The sequence below is a fragment of the Triturus cristatus genome, chromosome 4_1 (genome assembly GCF_964204655.1).
Source record: "Triturus cristatus chromosome 4_1, aTriCri1.1, whole genome shotgun sequence".
NCBI lineage: Eukaryota > Metazoa > Chordata > Amphibia > Caudata > Salamandridae > Triturus > Triturus cristatus.
This window is the reverse complement of record NC_140585.1, coordinates 1,232,234,204-1,232,257,658: the sequence shown is the minus strand read 5'-3', so window position 1 is coordinate 1,232,257,658 and position 23,455 is coordinate 1,232,234,204. Positions and strand designations below refer to the sequence as shown.

Below are 23,455 nucleotides of genomic sequence, written 5' to 3'. Positions count from 1 at the left end.
GGTAGACGGAGACCTCAGACCCATACTGGACCTCCGGTACCTAAACAAGTTCGTCAAAACACAAAGGTTCAAAATGACTTCACTGCAGGAGGTACTGCCACAGATAAGAGAAGGGGACTTCATGGTCACCGTGGACCTCAAGGATGCCTACCTTCACATCCCAATAAACAGAAGGCACAAGGGCCTTCTAAGATTCAACATCGAACAGGAACACTACCAGTTCACAACCCTGGCCTTCGGATTAAAATCAGCGCCAAGGGACTTTACAAAATGCCTGTCGGCGGTAGCGGCACACCTACGAAAGCAGGGCATACACGTATACCCCTACTTGGACGACTGGCTGGTCAAGGCAAACTCACGCGAGAAGTGCGAGAGGCACGCAAAACGCGTAACGGACACCCTCACAAATCTGGGATTTTCCATCCACTGGGGAAAATCATCGCTGGAACCGGAGCAGGTAAAGATTTTCCTGGGGGCACAGATCAACTCCCTCAACAGTACAGTAGTGCCCAGCGACAGGAGGACAGATGCCCTACTGAAGGAGACGCAGCTCTACCAGAAGGGGCGAGCTCTGACAGTGAGGGCGGTGAGCAAGATGATGGGGATGATGGCGTCCTGTATCCAGCTGGTGCCGAATGTACGCCTGCACATGAGACCATTCCAGGAATGGCTGCAACAGCAATGGTCACAAGCAAACGGAAGTTGGGAGGATCTAGTGGTTGTTACGCACGCAGTGCAGGAGGAGATAACTTGGTGGAACAGAGACAACATAACAACAGGGAGAAGCCTGACACCACCAAGCCCAACAGTGACCATTACCACGGACGCATCGCAGATGGGATGGGGAGCGCACATGGACAACCTCAGAGTGAGGGGTCTATGGGCTCCGGCAGACGCGGTCCGCCACATCAACTACCTCGAGTTGAAAACAATACTGCTAGCCCTGAAGGCATTCCAGAGACACCTGTGCGGGCAGAGGGTGTTGGTGCAGACAGACAACACCACGGCGATGTTCTACATCAACAAACAAGGGGGGACACAGTCGTTTCCCCTCTCATCCCTAGCTCAGGAGATTTGGAAATGGGCCATACCTCTCAGGATAGATCTACTGGCAATTCACCTACCGGGGAAGGACAATGTGGAGGCAGACTGGCTGAGCAGGCAGACCTCAGCATCGCACGAGTGGGAGCTCAATGGCCAGGAAACGGAGAAACTCTTCCGGAGATGGGGGACTCCCACAATAGACCTTTTTGCAACACGCCACAATGCAAAATGCCAAAGCTTCGCGTCCAGGCAACCAGATCAGCAATCCAAGGGAAATGCCCTATGGATAAGCTGGTCGAGGACATTTGCCTACGCCTTTCCACCGATACCCCTGTTGCACAGAGTGCTCGACAAGTGCAGAACCAGCAACATGACTCTGATCCTGGTGGCCCCACAGTGGGCGAGGCAGACATGGTTCTCACAGATTCAAGAAATGGCGCAAGGCAATCCGTACAGGTTCGAGCGAAGAAAAGACCTGCTCTCAATGCAAAACGGGGAGGTCCTGCACCCAGAGACAGAGACCCTCAACCTAGCAGCATGGCTCCTGAAGACCTAGAGTTCGCACACCTAAGGTTACCTCAGAGCACTATGCGAGTGCTACGGGAGGCAAGGAAACCTACTACAAGAAAGTGCTACAGCGCAAAGTGGAAGAGATTCACGGTGTGGTGCAGGAAGAAGGGCCTGCACAACAGAATGACAAGAGACTCAACGGTGCTGAGGTACCTCACACACCTTCTAAAGAGTAACCTCTGCTCGAGCTCCCTAAGGGTGCACCTAGCAGCGATCGTTGCCTACACCAGAGGTGAGAAGGGTGGAAGTTTCTTCAGCTCGCAGGTGGTGAAGAGATTCATGGAGGGAGCCAAAAGAATGGCACCCCCGAAAAGGTTGCCGCCGCCGGCATGGAATTTAAACGTGGTTCTGACGGAGCTCATGAAGGCGCCGTTTGAACCCATTCACAAGGCCAATCTACAAATGTTGACGATGAAGACTGCCTTTCTAGTGGCCATAACCTCACTACGCAGAGTGAGCGAGCTTCAAGCACTAACGCTACAGGAGCCCTACATTCAAATTCACAAGGACAGGGTAGTCCTGAGGACGGACCCACACTTCATGCCCAAGGTAGTGTCGGCGTTTCACATGAATTAGAGTATACAGATACCGAGTTTCTTCCAAAACCCGACTACAAATGCAGAAAAGGCCCTGCACACCCTCGATGCCAGAAGAGCGGTGATGCACTACATTGAAAGAACCAAAGAACTCAGGAAGTCGAAGCAGCTGTTTGTGTCCTTTGCTACTAGCTTCATGGGTAGACCAGTGACCAAGGGCACCATCGCTAGGTGGATTGCCCTCACTATCCAATTCTGTCACAAACAGGCTGGACGGGAGCTAACGGAGGGGCCACAAGCTCACTCCACAAGGAAGAAGGGGGCCACAGTTGCCTTCCTGGCAAACACGCCCATCCAAGACATTTGTCTCGCAGCAACTTGGGCATCTGTGCACACGTTCACAAAGCACTACTGCGTGGACATTCAAATGAATAAGGAAGCACAGGTCGGACAGAAGGTGCTACAACACATTTTCAACGACCAGCGATCATCTTCCACCCAGCCACCACAAAAATAGGAAAACCGCTACAAAATCTATGCACAGCATAGTGAATCCAGAAAGATTCACGCTGCAAAACGAAAAGTTTCTTACCTGTCGGTGTAGTTTTGCAGCTTGAAGATCTTTCTGGATTCACTAGCGAACCCACCCACCTCCGCCAGGAAGATGAGGCTGGAGGAAGAGGGGGTGAAATGGATAGGATCAAAAAAGTGGATACGTACAGAAATATGGACAAAAGGATTAATCAATCGCCTAGGGTTAAAAAAAACAGGGAAAAAAGAACCCGAAGATGGCGCCCCAAAGGTGGGACTTCCGCAGGAAGCACGACGACGTCACGGGAGGTGCACCAAATGGTGGACGTCGACGCCCACCTGGGCTACAAAAAAAAAACAAAAAAAAAAAACAAAGAAAAGACTACGAATCCGGACCCAACCACAAGATCGCGGAATAATGCACAGCATAGTGAATCCAGAAAGATCTTCAAGCTGCAAAACTACACCGACAGGTAAGAAACTTTTCGTTTTCAGGTCTGGTGCTCCGGCCAAATGTGATTATATATTATTGTTTCTTGGGTATTTCGGAGTCGGAGCCACCCAGCACGTGCTGTTCTCCCAGCCTGACCCAAATAAGCAGACACGCTGCCAAGGGTGTAGTTGCACACAGGTGCAGCTGACAAGACTGCTCCACCGCCCGCAGCGGTATTAGTCTTGTCGCAGCGCTATTTGAGCGCGCTAACATTTGTGCAGTTGGTATTTAAATATTCAAAGCTTGTTGGATTTATGATTGCAGCATCCAGGGCCGGACGCGCCATTCTGCCACTCTGTCCTTTCCCTGGTGGGCTGTTGGTCTGAGACCGCTTTCACAGCTGGGGCTGCCTTGACCCAATCATGAAAGACCCCATGACCTTTCCTCCTGCAGGATGGCACTGATTAAAAAATAAAAATTATTTTTCCCATGGCTGATACTGGTTTCCAGTCAGGCCTGGCACCAGCACCCTGACTGTTTAGAGAAGGGTTTCTTAATCTTGTAATTTCTGCGGACTCCCCACTAAATCACTACTGGAAGCCAAGGACCCCCGGTTTTGCAGTTTCTACGATTTAAACCTCAGAAGAGTACACAAAAGACAGAAAACATCTAAAACAAAACCGCAAATTATATATTTTGTTTAATGTGCAAACAATACATATGTGAATCTCATTTTTCATTTTAACGGGAATGTTGGGCCTTTTTAAATTGAAGCTGCATTTGTAAAAGACGAAGCAATATGGTGGATTCTAGCAAATCACGGTCTTGTTTGCTTTTGATGCACGCCCTCTTTCTGTCGGAACATATCGGTGCCCCTTCAGCTGTGGTCCTCGGTCATCTGTGCGTTGGTTCTGTTTTGCTGTACTTGTGCTACTCCCACCACACCAAATGAGAACAGCAACTGCATTTTTAGCTTCCATTTCAAATTCCTTCGTTTACAGAGCATTGTAAATTATTCAGTTTTGCTTTTTATTATATATATTTATATATATGATATACTTAGCCAATCGGCTAATAATGTTTCTAAACAGTTGCAGGCCCCCTTGGTAAGCATTACTGACACCCCCGGGGTCTGGGTACCAAGGGATAATAAAACAAGCATTAAAAATGCAACATGTCTCGCCTTTGATTAAGTTAAAGCCATTTGCTTTGCTATACAATACCATTAACAAAGCAAATGGCTTTAACTTAATCAAAGGAGAGACCTATTGCATTTTCAACGCTTGTTTAAGTTGTACCCAAGCCGAATTGTGATCCCAATCCGACCCTGCTTAAAACATGTGCGCGACTCCAGTCTATTGCATGGGAGACGACTAAGTGCTCCCTAACGCAGTGCCCTTATCCGCTGGGCTGCTATATTAAGAAAAGAGCGTCTTTCTGTTTGCTTTATTTTGTAATTGCTGAAAAAAATTGTTCACTTTGTTTTATTTCTGTTTAATTTAGCTCTGACATTAACCAATACCTTTTGATTTTAGTTTGTGTGTGTAATTTATTTATAGGGGCTTTGTGCCAGCCCCCTTAATGGGTCTATTGTGTCATTCACATTTTCTTCTGCCCACTATAGGTTAATGTTAGTGAGAATTTATAAAGCGCACGTACGCCGATTGGCTTCATGGCGCTAGAGTTAGGGCTAGGTTAGTGCGTCACACAATGACGACAAGACCTGGTCTATTCATCATGCAGGACGGCACTGCACATGTTAGTGATGCAGTATTTGTTCCTGCAAATGCAGAAGGTGGAGGAGGAGCATCGCGCTGCAGTTCTCCCTTCCGTATGTAGCTGAGGTTGTAGTATAAAATGCACTGCTCATGCTTGTGTGTGGTTTTTGTTTTCCAAGTTATTACAAATATTTTAATCAAGGAAGGCACACTGTAGTGTGGAGGCCCGTCGGCCTCCTGCCCAACCGAGGAAGGACCCCCGTCCCTATTGCAGGCTGGGCTAGGCACGCCAATGAAAGTAACGCACGTTGGGCTCCAAACTGACGTTTGCTAACGGTTCTTCCCCACCCTCGATGGAACCGGAGCAGCCCTGCCAAGTGTCTGCTCTTAAGCTAAATTGAATACCTTATTGTTAACGTATTCCGGAAATGAAATATTTTGTCACACAAATCATAGCTGCAAAAGTTGCTCAAATTACTTGTCCCATAAAACATATTTGTCAGCTGCGCACTGAGCATGTCGACTGACCTGGTCTTTGTGACTTAGGTTTTAACTTCTGCTGTAGCTCCTGTGACCATGCCAGGTCACTGGGTGTCGGGGTTATGTGCCGGAGACTGGCGTTTTCCCAATGTACATGAGCGTCTAATTATCAGACTGAATTACTGTGTCGCGAAATTATGGATGTCTAAAGTGTCACCAACATGAAAAGTTTGGAAAGCACTGGGTTAGGGCAATAGACAATCCACTTCAGTCTTTGGCTGACTTCACTGTGAGTGACACCCTTCTGCTGTTTAATAAAGAGCACACGCTCACACAAAGTAGTTCATTCCTGTGTAAGGGACTTCTGTTGCAAGGTGTACTTTTTGATACCAAAAAACACTTTTTAAAAAAATTTAAAGTTGGTGAAGGCTGGACAGCTTTCCAAACCATGATTATTATTTTTTTTTAAATCAAGGCCAAACAGACATTGGCAATGCGGCAATCAAGGCCACACTGATTGGCTTTGACAGTGCTTATTTTAATTTATTCCAAGATCCTTTGTGTGCAGTTAGTAGGCATCCCGCTGAATATACATGGATTGTTTCACCAATTCGGTTGAAATGGAAACAATTAAGTAGTGCAAGAGTCTGACCCTGGCCATTATACCATAGTACTTGTTGAAAAAGCTATCAAACATTTGCCCGACCACCTGTATCTACTATATGAACATTTCCTCATGTGTTATCACTGTTGACCTGCACCAGACACAGTGACTTGTACCACATGTTGTACAATATCTAAACAATCTGCGGGATTCCAGTAATCAAAATAAAAAAAATTGATTCTTCAGGATTCTTGTTTTTGTCCACTGTTCATGCCGGTACAGCGTACTCGCCAGCTTGTAGTTATACAGCATTTGCTTGCAATCTCTAAAGTAAATTATATATTGTTTTTTACAAGTATGTAAATCATTATAAAAAATAATCGAACCGTTATTGTTGTGTAACTCAATGCTAAGTGAGGCACAATGCATTCTGAGAGTCCTCTGCGATATTTAAACTGAGGCATAAGGCATTTGCTGATATCTAGTCCTGCAAAATCAGAATATTAAGAGGTGTAAGTCCTAAATGGCAGCTAAAAAAAAAAATGTATTGTATGGTGCTTTCAAAATATTACTCAATCAATCAAAAACCACTTTATTCGATTAATTAAAATCATGAAAGTGTACAATACATTCAACAATAAATTAAAAACATTTCAGCTTATACATGATTAAAAAGGTGTAAAATAGATAAATTATTCCGGTGGTACAATTTATAAAACTAATTAATTTCCTCTAGTACAGCCAATCTATCCCTCCTTAGCCTAATAGAGGCTACTAAAAAGCTAGCTACATAAAACATAATTGTAGGTGATTCCATTAGTTGTAAAAACATTAAAGCAGGTTTAACTTGGACGAAAGCATTCTTATTCATAATAGGCAGGATAAACCTTTTCCTAGCATCGAGGTACAGTGGACCAAAAAAAACAAAGTGCATCGTATCTTGAGCTGAAAAATCATCACATCTACATGGGACCCCATCTTCCGGCCTACACCAACCCTGTGGGACACTTAATACTAAGTGGATCTGGTTGAATCGGAATTTTGTCAGAAGCCATTTATGATAAAAATTTGAGACCGTTGACAAATATGGATGCATGGCCATGGATGAATTAAGCAAGAGGTGAGCCCTAACTGAGGGTTTACCATACTCGTGAGATTCACGCTCAACCTCGCAGTGCTTAATAAAATATGTCTTGACCCACTTTATATCTCCTTTACATAGACCTTCGGGGTTAGTAAAAAGCTCAGGGCGTCCTAAATCCTTGGTAATTCATTTAATATATGACAGCCACTGAATTCCCTTCCAGTTATCTAGTTTACAGCAATCTTTCAAAATATTATGGTTCAGTGTAAGGTCCGGATTCAGCCAGATTCTGATCCATAACAGGAGTGGGGCTATTTTTATAATGTCTGTAATATATCCAGTCCCCAATTCAAGATGGACCGAATGTGTCGCAGTGGATTGAGGAAGGCCCAGGAGAGCACGAAAAAATGTATTCTCTTCTATTTGGATGGGTTCTGGGTTGGTATACCCCCATATAGCAGCCCCGTACCTAGCTATTGAGACAGTTTTTGCTTGATATATTTTTAAAATAGCCTCACAAGGTTTCCCTCCCAACCTCTTTGCAAAGCCCAATATAGCAGCCGAGGAGCTACGTACCGCTTTCACCTTAGTGGATACATGGGATGCCCAGGTGCCCTTATCGGCGAAGACGACTCCCAAGTAGGTGAAAACTTTCACTCTAGAAATAACGGCTCCGTTGCAGTAACATATTTTAAAATGGTTTTTTCCCTTCCCCGTTGCCATAACATGAGATTTACCGTTGTTGACCACAAGGTCCAAAGAATTCATAAAGTTCCCAAAGGAATTCAATAATCTTTGGAGACCGAGCGGAGTCCGGGCCAGCAACACAGTATCGTCCGCATAAAGAAGTACGGGTATGGGAATACCATCAATCCGAGGGGTATCTGGAGAAGCAACTAGCAAACTATCTTCGAGGGAATTTATGTACAACGTAAATAACATAGGGGCAAGAATGCAGCCCTGACGTACCCCTCTACCAGACGTAAAACTGGCACTGCATTTCCCCTCTTGCGACATCCTTATCGAGGCTTTCAAGTCTTTATGTAATTCAGCCAAAAAGTACACAAGGGGCCTATCCAAACCAAGTTCCAGGAGTTTAGACCAGAGCTTGGACCTATTTACCAGGTCAAAAGCCGTGGAGAGGTCCATAAAACCTAAAAAAATCGAACCCCCTGTAGCTTTGGTGTACTTTGCAGTGATTAAATGTAAATTAAGGCACTGATCCTCTGTGCCCCTCCCAGGTCTAAATCCATACTGTGCATTAGAGATTACACCTTTCTGGGATGCCCAATTACTAATCCTAGCCAGAATAACTTTTCCTAAGATTTTAAACGATGAGTCTAGCAAGGATATGGGCCTATAACAACTAGGGTCACCCCTTTGGCCCTTCTTAAACACAGGAATTATGATTGATTGGGACCAAGACTTTGGGGGCGCTGCAGTCGCCGCTGAGTTAAAAACATTTAATAAAACTTTAGCCCAATATTTAGAATTAACCTTATACATGTCCGAGGGCATCCCATCAGGGCCTGGCGCCTTACGCCCAGCCGTCCCTTCTATAGCTTTCTCAACCTCTTCGATAGAGAAAATGATGGGGGTAAGGGGAGAGCTGGTGGTTGGGGTCACAAACGCTTCCATCTCAAGATTACTCCCATATATTTTTTCAAAATGACCTAACCAATCATCCTCAGAGATATTTACTTCAAGCACAGAGTTCTGGGAACCGGAGAGCAACGGGGAATTAATAATTTCCCAGAATTTAGAACTATCTTTCAGGATGGCATAATCCGTTAAAGCTACCCAGGCTTCTTGTTTAATTTCCCTCTTCCGTGCTAATATTACTTGAGAATACTCTTTCCTTAATTGTGTCACTTGTCCTTTATCTCTCGATTTAACATTAAGGGCCTTTCTAAGTTGATTTAAGGCTGAAGTGCAACTATGGTTAAACCAACCACAGGCTGAATTACTTTTAACAGTTCTGCCTTTCATGGTAAGTTCTTTAGCCACTTGTGAGCAAATGGCTTCAAAAGCCATTATTACATGCCTATCATAGGAGGACGGGTCGGAACATGTATTTAGATGAGGGCCAGCCTTTGTAGTAATTAGATTAAAAAAGTCTTCAGGAATTACCTTACTCCAATTTAGTCGCCTCCTTTGATCTTTGGCGTTCACGGAAGCCCCCATAGGTGTCAGGGTACGTTTATTCATAAGAGGGAAAACGTTGGCCAAAAACAAGACCACCGGGTTATGATCGCTAAAACAAGACCGTTGGGCATTATAAAAGAACACATATCTTAAAAGCCCTGCAGATAAAAATATGTAATCAATTATAGATTCACTATTCCTAGCTGCATAGGTGGGGACACGAGTATTCTTATCCTGGAACCCTACTTCAAATAAATCATTGTTTGCCAGAAGGGACTCCAAGGCTTCCCCTTTCGAGCTGTGTTCAAAATGTTGAGGGGTTGAGAATTGGGGACCATCATTGTCTCTATAATGGCAATTAAGATTACATAGATGAACATTAAAATCACCCATTAAAATATAATAAGAAAAAGTGGTTTGATTGTCCTTGTAGGATTCTAAAAACTTTGTCAGCCAGTTAATATGTTCATTAGGGGACTCCTCTTGCTGGGAATTATAACAATTGATTAGTACAAACTTAGTGTTGTTTGGCAAACTAACTTCCAGTATAAGGCAGTTATGGGAGGTACATGCAATCTTCTTGACACTACCCAAAATATTTACTGAAATAAGGTACATGAGACCTCCCCTGTCTCTTCCCGCTATAGAGCTCTGAGCTGGCACAAAGTAGGAAATAAAACCATCTATCCAAAAATCACAGTTCCTATCCCAGGTCTCTTGTAGGGCAATAATGTCATATTGTTTTATAATATTAAGCCAACCGCTATCACACTTTTTGGACCGTAAGCCCGCAATGTTCCAGCTCAACAATTTAACTATTTCCCCATTATCGGATTTAATATTATCTGAATTGAATTTTTCACTACCCTGGTTAGTTGTGATTTCAGTAATATCTCCGGTATCCTGGGTTACCGAACTAACAGTCCCCTGGGGATCTAAATCCCTACGTCAATCACAGGCCTCCAGGCCCGAGAGCGCCCCAAATCTATTGTGGGTTGTAACGTTGGGTTCATACCCACCAAAAATATCCGCATTAAGCCCATAAGGGGCTACAGGCATCCGAAGTTCCCTGGATGTAAATGATCTAGGTCTCACACGGTTCAGGGGTCTACCATGATACATATAAAAATAGCCCAACGGTCGTGCCATCACACTATTAGTGTCACAAACCAGAGAAGCTGTACGTAACAGGAGGACTGTGTTAACATGTTGAGGGTATCTAAAATTAACTATAATGCAGTCCCCACTACAGCTTTTACGGGATGGACCGACCCACTTCGTCCTTCTAGTAGATAGAATGTGATCTGCGTAAACTAATGGGAACCCACATTTTCTATTAAGCCAGGACATAGTTTTATTTTTAAGTGACTCATGTGATTCCTCACGGGACTGTGATTGCTGCTCTTGAAGGGAGGGCACATTTGTCAAAACAACCACATATGGCGCACACACTGGGGGAAGGTTAGTAAAACTGGTGATTGTTCCATATCTAGAGGGAGGATAAACCACCTTGTCCCGCAGAGGAATGGTTGGCTGGACCACTAGGTAAAACGGGATTAGAGGGAGCAATATGCGGTAAAACTAGGGCGTGGGAAAGTGGCAGGGAAGAATTACCTAGAGTGCCATCAGGAGCACCATCGGTGCAGACATCAGTAGGCTTAGAGTTCCCACTACCAGCCAAAAGGCTTGCTACGAGGTCACCAAGCCTTTTTACTTCTTTGTTAGCATTTTTTAATTGGAGCATTAAAGATTGAATATGCTCAGCTAGCTTAGTTTCAATTTTAGCCTCAAGGGTAGCTACTAGTAGTGCAAATTGGTCAGAAGCCAGGAAAGTACCCGCTGGGCAAATACCTTCCTGGGGTGCAATTCCAGAAACAGCACTATGTATGGCATCCACTCGTTTTTTAATATGCTTCCCCCCCTCTTTTATTAAGTAGTTTCCTACAAGCTCTCACAGGTCTAGGGCTAGGTGGAGCTTCCTCCAAGACAATGGTAGACCAGTCCTGGGGAACTACGGAGCCCTCCGTATAATCCTGTACTTCGGCCGAGATTGGTTCATCCGATAAACCTGGGTAAGTGCTCGCCTTATTAGAGCCCTCAGTTGTGTCGTCAGCCTCAGGGTTGGAGGTGGTATCAGGGGGGGCAAGAAGGCCCCCCTTTCCAAGGGAAGCTCTACGGTCATTATTAATTTTATTGACCACTTTTACTTGGTAGTTGTCCATTAGTCCAATTCCAGCTACAAGTTTATCCTGTTTAGCGCTAGGCATGGTACAAACACTAATAATGTTAATCCAACAACAGTATCCAGTAGGGGATCAGTGTAGTAACTTTCAAGGTACTGTCACTTCGTGGGCCGCACGAGGATGAATAATATAATATAATATAATATACCCCCGATTCACACACCATCCACGGCGTCAGAACAACTCACATGAATAGAGGGCCAAAACGATGACAATGGATCAGTGGCCCAGCCCAGCCGCGGCCAGCCACAGACGGCCACAGACGGCCCGCCCTCTGCCTGGGCTCAGCCCGGCGCCGCCCGCGCGGGTCCCGCGACGCGGAGGGAGCCGCCGGTTATGAAGCGCCTCCGGGCGCGCGATCAGCCGGAAGGGGGCGTGTCACTATTGAATCACGGGAGCTGTAGTCTCCCCCCGCAGCAGCCTTCGATGTCGTCAAGGCAGCGGGGGAGACAAACAGCGTGAGCGCCCCGCCGAAGGTTGAGAGCTCTGAGCCCCAGGTAAGTTTGTGGCAAGATGCTAGGCTGGTGTAGGTGTCCCCCTTGTTGAAAAAGCTATCAAACATTTGCCCGACCACCTGTATCTACTATATGAACATTTCCTCATGTGTTATCACTGTTGACCTGCACCAGACACAGTGACTTGTACCACATGTTGTACAATATCTAAACAATCTGCGGGATTCCAGTAATAAAAATAAAAAAAAATTGATTCTTCAGGATTCTTGTTTTTGTCCACTGTTCATGCCGGTACAGCGTACTCGCCAGCTTGTAGTTATACAGCATTTGCTTGCAATCTCTAAAGTAAATTATATATTGTTTTTTACAAATATGTAAATCATTATAAAAAATAATCGAACCGTTATTGTTGTGTAACTCAATGCTAAGTGAGGCACAATGCATTCTGAGAGTCCTCTGCGATATTTAAACTGAGGCATAAGGCATTTGCTGATATCGAGTCCTGCAAAATCAGAATATTAAGAGGTGTAAGTCCTAAATGGCAGCTAAAAAAAAAAAATGTATTGTCTGGTGCTTTCAAAATATTACTTTAATATGATCGTGTTTTTATTAAGTCACTAAATGTCATACTTTCTAAATCCGAACGCTAATAGAGATGTGGCTTCCTGACTGCAAGAGCCCTAAATACAATGACATTTAGTCATGGGATGTGAAAAAGTTTTAGCTTTATCATTTATTAATATTAATCAGTATTGTTTCTGTGTTTGTGTGTGTGTGTGTATATATAATAAACCAAGCACAAAATTGCTTCTGTCAACTCTTTAAAAATATTTAAACTTCATTAAGGGACCATGTACTAAAAGACTGGTTGCACATTTCTCATTGACTTTGAAACTGCCTTTGATTTTTGTGATGCAACTTTCAGTCATAAGAGGTTGTGGAGTGTACCTTGCCTAAAAAATAATTAGGCAGGTCAATATTTAAGACCCGCTGTGTTTGCATTCCCAAACGGGATATTTTTTAACCACCTTGTGTTACTTAAATGAACTGGCACTGCTTTAAAAATAAAATAAAAGAAATCCCCTGTGGAAATGACTCAAGGGGAGCAGGCAGTGGCCGTGGCCCAGGTGACCACTGCCTGCTTCCCCTGAGGTCACCCGATCGGCGCGAGGGAAAGTGGGGGAGAGGGGAGTGATTGAGAGGGTTTGCGAAAGGGAGAGCAATGGTAAAAGAAAGAGCCTCTGAGGGAGAAATGAGAAGGGAAGTGGGGCTGAAAGAGTGAGCGTCTGAGAAAGAGAGAGGGGAAAAGGGGGCGTCGAAAGAAAGCGTGTGACTGAATCATACAGAGATGAGAGAGGCGAATGACAGGGAAAGAACCAGTGGGTGCACGAGTGAAAATGAGACAAGGGTTGATTGCACAGGCGCGAGCAAGAGAGAGAAACTTTGGTTAAAGGTATAAACACCGAGAGGCAGAACCGGGGAGGTGTGAAAGGCGAAAGGAGAGTTGAGGGAGAGCGAGATTAAAGTGGGAAGGGAGGGTCTGAGCAGGACGCAAGGTGGCGAGAAGGGAAACTCTAGAGGAAGATTGGGAGAGGGATAAATAGTGCGTGTGTGTGTGCATTCACAATTGGGAAGATGTCCCAAGGTGATACCTCCTCCTTTGTGAATAAGGGGGTGCCACTTTCATGCCCACTCCCAATTGCCCTTCAGGATGATTGCGAACCCCATTTTGAAAGTGTTTTTCTCCCTCTTGAAAAGAAAATGGTTTGAGGAACGATGTTCACGGGTGTCTACCCTGCTGTCACTCGCGTTTGGTTCAGTTCAGTGTCCTGCTGTCCTGCCTCCCAACGTTTAAGTAAAATGGCCGCCGCGGCGTGTCCGTAACCGCTCCTCGCGCGCACTGGGCCTCCATCTCCACGCCACCGCTTTTTTTCCCGTATGTCAGCCGTCAGAATCTGACAGGCTCCGGCCCCCGAGGCAGGGGTACTTGCCTCCATAATCTGCGTCGTCCCTCTGTCGCCTCTGTGTGTTCGTGTTGCGCTGCGGGGCCCTGTAGCGCTTGGGAGGCAGCTGTGCGCCCCTCAGGAACCTCCAGCCAATCCGCTCCGTGCCACAGCCTGTCAGCCGCATTTTGATTCTCAATAGCTCATTCCCTGTCTTCATAACCGCAAAAAGGTAGGAAAAAATAATTTATACGCAGCCCCCCAGGGCCCTTTAGAATGACAATGTTTGAGCGGCGCTGTCATCTGCTTTCCAAATGCACCCTGCTCCCGCGTGCCAGTTGGGCAGCCGACACTGAGCGAAAGCTAGTTTGCCAGTGACGAAGAGCAGTTTTAAATCGAAACGTTGTCGTTTTAGATGAGACTGGGGACAGTGTTCATCTCGTTTCTCGGCGCTACCCATTTTGGCACATGAGTAAACTGAGGTACTGGACGAAAGTGGGAATTTCCTAATTTCATAGTTGTTGATTTGGAGAATTTTGAGGTGAAATCCGATTGCGATCACAGACACACTCGAGCACCGGGCAGAAACCGAGTTCATTTTAACCTTCACAGTCTGCTACCTCCCAACCAAATTATTGCACATCCTCTCCTTCAATTAGAAAGAACCGCCTAACAAATTTGGTGCGTTTAAAAACGACTGAAATATTTGTGATATATATATATATATATATATATCTATATCAGTGCTATTTTTTTTCTTTATTGCTTTCTGGAAGGTATAGCAGGAAGAATGAGCGGTTGCAGCACACAAATGATTGGCAGGATCGCAGAGTGGCAGCCCCTCCTTACCCAAGTGCCTTTTGGACATTCCTAGGCCCTCATTGCAAACAGCCTGCCTAACATGAGTCACTGCTCATATCGCAATTAAACGGGCCGCTCGCAATGATAACTGCAATATTTACGGTAGCCAAGCACCATAATCCATATGTTGTTCCCCATAAAACTTGTAATTTGTAAGATATTTAATCACACCTGATGAATTCTGCCTCAGCAACGTCAGATATGTATTGGGTGCGATAAGTATCGCACCAGTTACCGGGCCATTCTTAATGAGGTGTGTTAGAGTTGTAATGCCTGTGCAATGTTTCCAACTGGAACAGGATGTGATAATACACCAGAGCTGCCGACTTTGGAACTGGGCAGCCAGGTTTGAGTCTACGTCCACTCCATATCCTGTGATTCTGGGCATATCACTTAATCTCCCCTTGCCTTAAGAAAAAAGTGATCTTGTGTAATGTATCTGGTGCTCATGTAAAGCCCTCCAAAACCTTTGAGGCGAGTTTGCATTATATAGGAACTGCAAACAAAAAAATACATTGGAGAAGAACTGCGTGGCTGCAGTGTTGGCCCAGCGGACTATTTTATTTGATTTTTGCCTCATTCGAATTAAACTCTTTATCTGAAAGCTTAACCAGTCTAGGATCTGCAGTGAGGCCTCGGGGCAACAGCAGCAGAACCAATAGCAAACTTAAGAGAAGCTACCTCAATAAACTCGGTGAAAGAAACGTGCACTGTCGCCCGCCTTTGCTTCTAAATCTGACCTCCACATAATCCGTCTCGGAAACCTCTGCAAATGAATATCACATATTTAGGTGGCACCAGTGGATCCTTCTTAACTTCAGTCAAAATGTCAAGATTCTTGGCTGTCAAATTCTCGACGTACAGAATCTCCTGTGGCATCTCCTGTGGGTCTCTCTTGCTGCTCCTGTGACTCGGGCCCGGCTCCAGGAATTTTTATTTGGGTGGGCCAAGGGTGCATTTGGGTGGGCCACTGCGGGCTCGATTTGTCGCATATATGTCTGGGCAGGCCTGCTACAGGGCCACATTTATCTCTCCTTAGTCTTACAAGGCCCAGTAAAACGCACTCTTTTCCAATTCTCTTTCTAAATGTTATCACTCTCAAAAAGTGTTTTTTCCATGTAATGTTCCTTTGATGGGAAGAGGAGGTTTCTGAGGTGAGAGTATCAGGCAAGTGACACTACTCAGGCTCCCTCTGTGGGAGCCTTAAGGGAGAATCCCTCTTCCTTACTACCTCCACCTGACCCCAGACTCTGCAACGCACTCCCTTACAGGCTCCCTCTGTGCGAGCCTTCAGGGAGAATCCCTCTTCATTACTACCTCCACCTGACCCTGGACTCTGCAACGCACTAACTTACAGGCTTGATTATCCACTACTCCTCTCCAGTGAACCTTATCTCACAGCTGACCTTGGACCCCAGCCCCATATCAGGCACCATCTGGCTCCACATTCCTTTTTCCAGGTAAGAACATTAGTAAATTCACCTTCAAAATTAAAACATTGAATATAGCAGTAAATATAATTAGCATGCACTTTAAAGTATGTTCCACAGTAGCCCTTATGACCCGACTGCTAATTAAATAAACAAAAACAGAACGGCCATGACCGGGCCGGCTTTAGCGCTGATGCGAAAGTCTTTTTTTGCGCCACACCAATAACCTCTTTCTCCGTAAATACCTTTTACTACCACCTTCCAACAGTGCCCCTCATCCCTCCATGGCCCCCCCTATAGACCTCCTCCTCAGATTCCCTCACTGCCACACGCAACAAGTGCCCCTCATCTCCCCATAGCCCCTCCTCCTTCTGACCTCCTCCTCGGATTCCCTCACTGCCACCATCCACCAGTGCCCCTTATCCCTCTGTAGCCCCTCCCCTCATGACCTCCTCAGACTCCCTCATTACCACCCTCCACCAGTGCCCCTCATCTCTCCCTAGCTCCCCCTCCACCCCATGACCTCTTCTTCAGATTCCCTCACTGTCACCCATGGCACAAGTCCTAAAAAAAAGTGGGGGGATGCCGTCCACCCGCATGGTACCCAGACTCGAGCCCTGCTGTCACCCTCCACCAGTGCCCCTCATCGCTCCACAGCCCCTCCCACTTCCGCCTCCTCAGATTCCCTCACTGCCACCCTCCACCAGTGCCCCTCATTGCTCCGTAGCCCCTCTCATATGCATTTCATTTGTTGTATAGCGCTACACATCAGTGTAGTGTGTGTCAGTACTTTACACCATGCACACATTATACAGAGACCATGAATCATACAAGTATGTAAATCAGTCTGCAGGGAATGTCACATAAGCCAATGAGGATTACAAGGTGTATGAATCACATGTCATCCATACTGGTGGGCAGTATATTTTGAGAGGGTTTGGTCTGGAGAAACACAACCTTAGGATTTAAAGAGTATTCCATGGGGGTCAGCTTTACTGACAAACATGTATATCTGCCCAAACATACTCGTTTTAGCAACATTAGAATGATAAGACTGAGAAAGTTCTAACTATATCACTAAACAAAAAAAAGCGAAGTTCTAACTATACCATTCATGTTTGTATGCAGCTCTTTGGTGACAGTCCATAGGTCACTGTCCTATGTTAGGATTGTAACTTGTGAGCTGCTAGTAACACAAGGATCTCTGTGAAAAAGGCAGTAACCCACTGAGCTTCCACATAAAATACAGTTAATCTGCATTCAAAAACTACTAACAGACACATGATTGCTCCCCAGCAGGCTCATTAACCACCAGCGTTATTGGGGCATCTTTTATTGTCTTATTGTTGTCCTGCATCTGCCATGATAATGATAAAAACTGTGTAAATGAAGCGCACACCAAGTATGTGTCCTGCAGGGCCTGTGCTGATTTTTAAAAGAAAAACAAATAGTAACACATTCTCTTACCTACTACTCCATTAGTCAAACTTTGTGTCACAGCCTGATGTGATAAGCTGCTGCAGGGGTCAGGAAAGGTGAATAGGAATAAACCAACTTCTTTCCCCTGTGCTGCATAGAAAAATAAATATCCACGCAGCAGAACAGTAGGCAAAGATTACCGTTGTCAAAGAAAGGATTTGTCGCCTTTCCCCATGTGGAGATGAAGGGGTGAAAAAATAAACAAAGCCTCGTTAACATGTAAATGGTCTTTGAAAGACCTGTGAAGTACCCAGGTGCCGCTGCGATAATCTCAAAAACTGTCTGTATGTGTGCGCCCGGGAATATGGCCAGGTACTACCTACACCCCCTCCTCCCCTCTCAAGGCCCAGAAATTGACAGGAGAGAAGTTGGGATGCGGGGAGCGTAACACCCCCCGGCTGTATTTATTAAACAAAGATTAATAAACATTTATCAAAATTTACTATATTTACATAATGTAGCAGACAATATACATTACATTGATTACAATTGAGAAGGTTAGATGGCTAACCTTAACATAACTCTATTACAAAGGTTTCCTATCCATATCTAACATATCTTTCATAATCATTACAGTATCTAATTGGGCCTACGGCAAGGTCACTAACTGGTATCAGATCCTTATCAATTTCTAACCACGCCCTCCAGCCGGAGTGCGCATGCGCAGAGTGCCCGTTCACCGTGAGGGTACTCTTCCCCCCCCCCCCCCTTACCCCCCTGGTTACCCCCGTACGCTCTGTACCTGATCTCCATAAAGGGGCCCTTGCAGCTGTGTGCCATTTACTGGCACCGTTGTGCACGTGCGGGATGGCCAACCAGCCTAGAGAAAGCGTGACTCCCTCCTCCCCCGCACCCAACTGCCCCTGGAGTTCTAGGAGAGACCACTTGTCCCTCCCACTTGGGCGACCCCATTCAAGAATGGCGCCGCCCTCTAAGGACCTTAAATTTACTGCTCACCAATTATGACCTTACCGCCACAGGCTAGCATTGTTGACCGACTATCTAGCCCCCCCCCCCCCCCCTGCGCTCACTAGAAGGTCATCCCCTGCGACTAAGGCCACCCAACCACGCCAATATATTCTCTAGGAACACTTCATTGCCTACTTTGGACAGGTGCACCGTCTTTTAGGAAGCACGGTTCACCCCTGATGCACCCATGGGCGATGGTCTGCAGGTGGGGAGCCCTGAAAAGTCTCTCTATTTTATTATTTATTCTCCTCGCGGAGTGATTTAACGCCTCTACAGATTCCCCTCCCCTCCATTGGAATCGGGGTATCATCTGAGACCACCCGATAGTGCAACCCTGGCATGTCTTGGCTAACCAACCTATTTCTGTGATTAAAGTTTCTACCAACCCTCTTCTTCCCAGGTTTTCCAGATCGTTCCCCCCCTAAGTGCAGCACAATAATATTGGGAGAAGCCCCCCCCCCCTTCCTCAATAAGTCTAGCATGATACCCCTGAACTGACTGAAGCAGAGCCCCCCTTTCCCATGAAATGTTATTTCAAAACCAGCCTGCCGTGCCCTGTCCTTATAATTTCATGTAATGAAAAAATTGGACAGACGCCTTACATACGAGTGGCCAACAATCCAAACAATCTGTGGTCCTTCCTTTGTTGCTGATGGTCCTTGCATCGTCCAATGCTGCTGTTGTGGTGTCCTCAGTTTCCCTCCTGCGTGACAGGTTTGAGAAACTGTAATGAAAGCAGAGAAAGACATATGCATCAGCGTCTGGTGAACTATCCCACTCACAGCATATGTAGTCGCACATAGCGCTTATAACAATTGTAGGACCATCTCCCATTCCTTTGTACATTGTTGCTAGGTAGACCCCTGGCTGTCGCTTCAGTGGCAGCCCCTATCCTAAAAGAGTGAGTTCCAAAACTGCCTGGGTTCAAACCAGCCTTCTGGATTGCCATGTCCAGTACTCTTTTGAATTGAAAACGTGTCATTGGGACCCCATCTGCGTTTATTAGCAAAGGGCCCCCTTTGTCACAGGGTCTAACCTGCAGGTAACTCTCCACATGTGAAAGTGGACAGCATGGGTTACCATGTGCCCGGTGTAGTACTACCCCATCACCTCGTGCCTCCTGATCCATCTTGGACTTCCCAGTTGATATCCGTAATTTGTCACCCTTCACCCTAATGCGGTCAAACTGTAGGCCGCCGTGTACATCCAGTTTGCTTTGGGCAACTAATTCCCCAATCCTGAATGCTCCATAAAAGGCCAATGAAAATGCTGCAGTGAACAACCGTACTTCTCCTGATGTGTTGCAAATTGTGGGGAGGGTCCCTAGTAATGATGTCAGGAGCTCCCCCCCCGATTGGCTGCCTTGTGTCTGGGGCCAACCCTTGGAGGCGTTGCCAACCTTCCAGATCCTTCCTAACCGTAAAACTGTTAGTGGGATCCCCTTTGTCGCTGATCTGGGCAAAGAAAGAGATCGCCGCCACATGCCGCTTAGCTGCTGCAGCAGAACGCCCTTCGCCATTTAAAAAAAACAGGTATTGAAGGAGCGCCTTCCCCGTGTCGTGCCATCTCTCAGCCCACCCCATTCCCAAGAAAGAACAATATTGCCAGAACGCCCCTTCGTATGCTTTCCTGGTCCTGGGTGCTAGGCTAGCTGCCACGAGGTCCGGTAGTTGGCGGCACCAATCTGCCAGTCGTTCTGGGAAGGGGGTGGCGTGGAGCGCCGCTGCTGGGAGGTGCACCCTGAAAACCTGCATCTTAAAGTGAGAAAGTGCATCAGCAGCATGATTAAGGACACTAGGTACGTGTTTAGCTCTAAATTGTATATTCAGCTTCATGCATATGAGAACAATCTCTTTCAAAAGGCAGAGAATCATCTTACACCGGGCAGCTTGCTGGTTGATGCATTCGACGACGGTCATGTTGTCTGACCAGAAAACTACTGACTGATTACGCAGTTGCTCTGGCCATACCGTCAATGCCACCCAGATGGGGAAGAGCTCTAGGAAACCAATGTTACCCGTCAAGCCAATCTCCACCCACCATGCAGGCCACCGTTGTGCCACCCACTCTGTACCGAGTATGGCACCAAATCCCTCACTGCCCGCGGCGTCTGTCATTCAACCCAACTCCGCGGAGGTAGTGGGCGGACCGGGCCACACTACTCTGCCATTGAAGTCCTGCAGGAATGCCTTCCAAATTCGCATGTCCTGCCGAACCTCAGCTGACAGCCTTGTGTGGTGGTGTTTTCTCCCTGAGCCCAGCCATGGCCTGCAAGATGGATCGGGAAAACTGTCTTGCCATCGGAATAACCATTAAGGCAAAATTTAGTTGCCCTACTGTCTGCTGTAGATGGTGGAGTGTGACCTACTCTTTGCTCAAATATAGCTGTAAAGCTGCCCTGAACTTGGTGACTTTGTCCGTGGGCAACCTAAAACTTTTCTGAATGGAATCTAACTCGAGCCCCAGGAACTCGATCGTTGATGCTGGCCCAACTGTCTTCCCCGGGGCCAAAGGTACCCCAAAAGCCTGCGTGAGCGTGCAAAACTCTTGCAGCGCCCACCCACACTCCGGAGAGCCCTGTGCCCCCCAGATAAGAAAATCAACCAGGTAATGCATGACCCACTGATGCCCTGTCTTCTGTCTGAACACCCATTCCAAAAATGAACGGAATCTTTCAAAATATGCGCATGACACAGAGCAGCCCATTGCCATACACATATCCATATAAAAACTTCCTTGAAACTTCAAACCAAGCCGATGGTAATCGTCCGGATGTACTGGGAGTAAACGAAAAGCTGATTCTATGTCTGATTTCGCCATTCATGCTCCAGGGCCCAAACCCCTGAGCATCTCCACTGCTTGGTCAAAAGAAGCGTATTTTACATTACAAAACTCATCATCAATTGCATCATTCAGTGAATTTCCCCTGGCGACTGATAGGTTGTGTATGAGTCTGAACTCCCCCTCAACCTTTTTGGGTACTACCCCCAACGGGGAGCAGACGAAATTCTCAACAGGGACAGACTCAAATGGGCCCGCTACTCTACCCAGGTGCAGTTCCTTGGCGATTTTTTTGGGAAACTATACCTGGATTGGACCGCACCAAGAGTTGGTTCTTGCACTCTGGTGACCCCACATAACCTAGTGCTGGTATCCTAAAACCATCCCTGAAACCCTCCAAGAGCTCTCGCAGTAAGATGGCAGGAATACTTGTTGAGCCATGGTGCCAATGCTGTTACATCAATGGGAGACCGAGCTTTGAGCGGGGTCACCGATTCACTCCTGTTTTTTTCTACCCTTGTCTTTTGATTTTTTGAGGCATTTGGATTCAGGGTGAGATGGGTTGGCACAAATGGAACATGCATGTTTGAACCTGCACATTCCTTACGGTCTAGTGCAAGTCTGTGTATTAAAATCCCAGCATGTCCCCTTCCTCCCCCATTGCCGTTTGAATTATTGGTGTAACTCGTGTTACCCTGTGACCGAAAGAAATGAAAAGGCTGAGAGGACCGGGGGGGAGGGGGGGAGCTCTTTGTATTACTATGTCCTTCACCCCCAAATAGATCCAACCATGCTATTGTGTCAATGCGGTCCCATGACCGCGATGGATCGGATGCCTTAGCCACCCTGAAATTCTTGTCATATAACACCCCCTCCCCCCCTGCGAATTTATCATGGGCCAGAACTATCCTGTTTTGGTAGAAAGCCATCTGCGCCTGCAAATTTGGGAAACGCTCAGCTGTGGCAATGTCCATAGTTTTTCTTCAAGATTTGATAGGAGCTATCAAAGAAGTCTTCAAATCTTAGCTGACTTTTACCTCTGGTCAACCTTACCCAAGTTACAAGAGGGTTCTCCTAATTCTATATTGTTCGGCCAGCGGAAAATCCCAATTCCATCTGGTCCGCCGTGGTTCTGCCTGGCAAGCAACAATGATCTGGTAGGACTTTGACTCGCGTTAGTCCTGTGGGCCTGCAGGAGTCTGGTGCCACCAGTCGTGGAGCTAAAAGGAATGCACAAGTTGAGGTCCGAAATTGAAACAACTCCCTTTTTATAATGGCTGGTAATCCTTCCTATTTAGGTCAAGATGTTCCCTCCTTTTCAAGTGGATCAAACAGACCCAAACAAATTATAGACTATTTTTCAGCCTAAGTCCTCGTCAGTAAGGTATAGCTTGATTCCTATGGCACAGTGAGCACTGGCCTACGTGTTTGCACTGGGGAAAACAAAAAGATGATGGGTAGCATGCATTAATTAATCTCAGCCACTGGTGACATAAGACTGCATTGTGGCCCACTATGCTAAGCATTGTGACTTTGTGTGGTTTTCAGTCATTGCTGTAGTGTGATCTTAATTGATAATAGTAAAACCTGTTGCACAAGTAAATAGAAGACCTGCATCTCTAGGCTATTTGAGACTGCATCTATTTCTCAGTTGCTTTACCCGTAGTTTGAGCAAGGTTTGAAATAAGAGACCTTGTGACATCTGAGTTTTCAGTGCTAGTGCCCGGAGAACTACCAAAAAAGTGCAAATCTGTGGTCTCCGTTGCATTTGCAACCTCATAGGTAATATTTGAGAAGCAGACTTGGAAATGTTTTCAGTACTGCAGGTTGCTTGTGTACAGTGGGCCATTTTAACCCAGTCCATTATCCTGGTGTACAAGGGAATGGCCCAGCCTGCAGTGCTACAACTTGCTTAGCCTTTTGGGAATGATGCCACACATCTCATTGTCTCTGTAGGTTTTTAAAATTGCTTTAAATAATCATGACTGGGATGGCGATAAAGAAATTAGTGAACTGGTTATCTTCTATACATAAAAAAACTAGGGAAGCTGGGTTTGGAGGACTGTTTCAGCACACCGGGTGATATTTCTGTAATCTCAAAAAATAATCTGAAAAAGGATTTTCTCTTTTACTGGAAGCAAGTAAGAGA

General features: G+C 46.0%; 1 protein-coding gene across 1 annotated transcript in view; it reads left to right on the top strand.

The window, feature by feature from the left end:
• The window catches only part of SHMT2 (serine hydroxymethyltransferase 2), a 135,394-nt gene that overhangs the window by 74,263 nt on the left and 37,676 nt on the right, over positions 1-23,455 (top strand). The window lies entirely within an intron of this gene.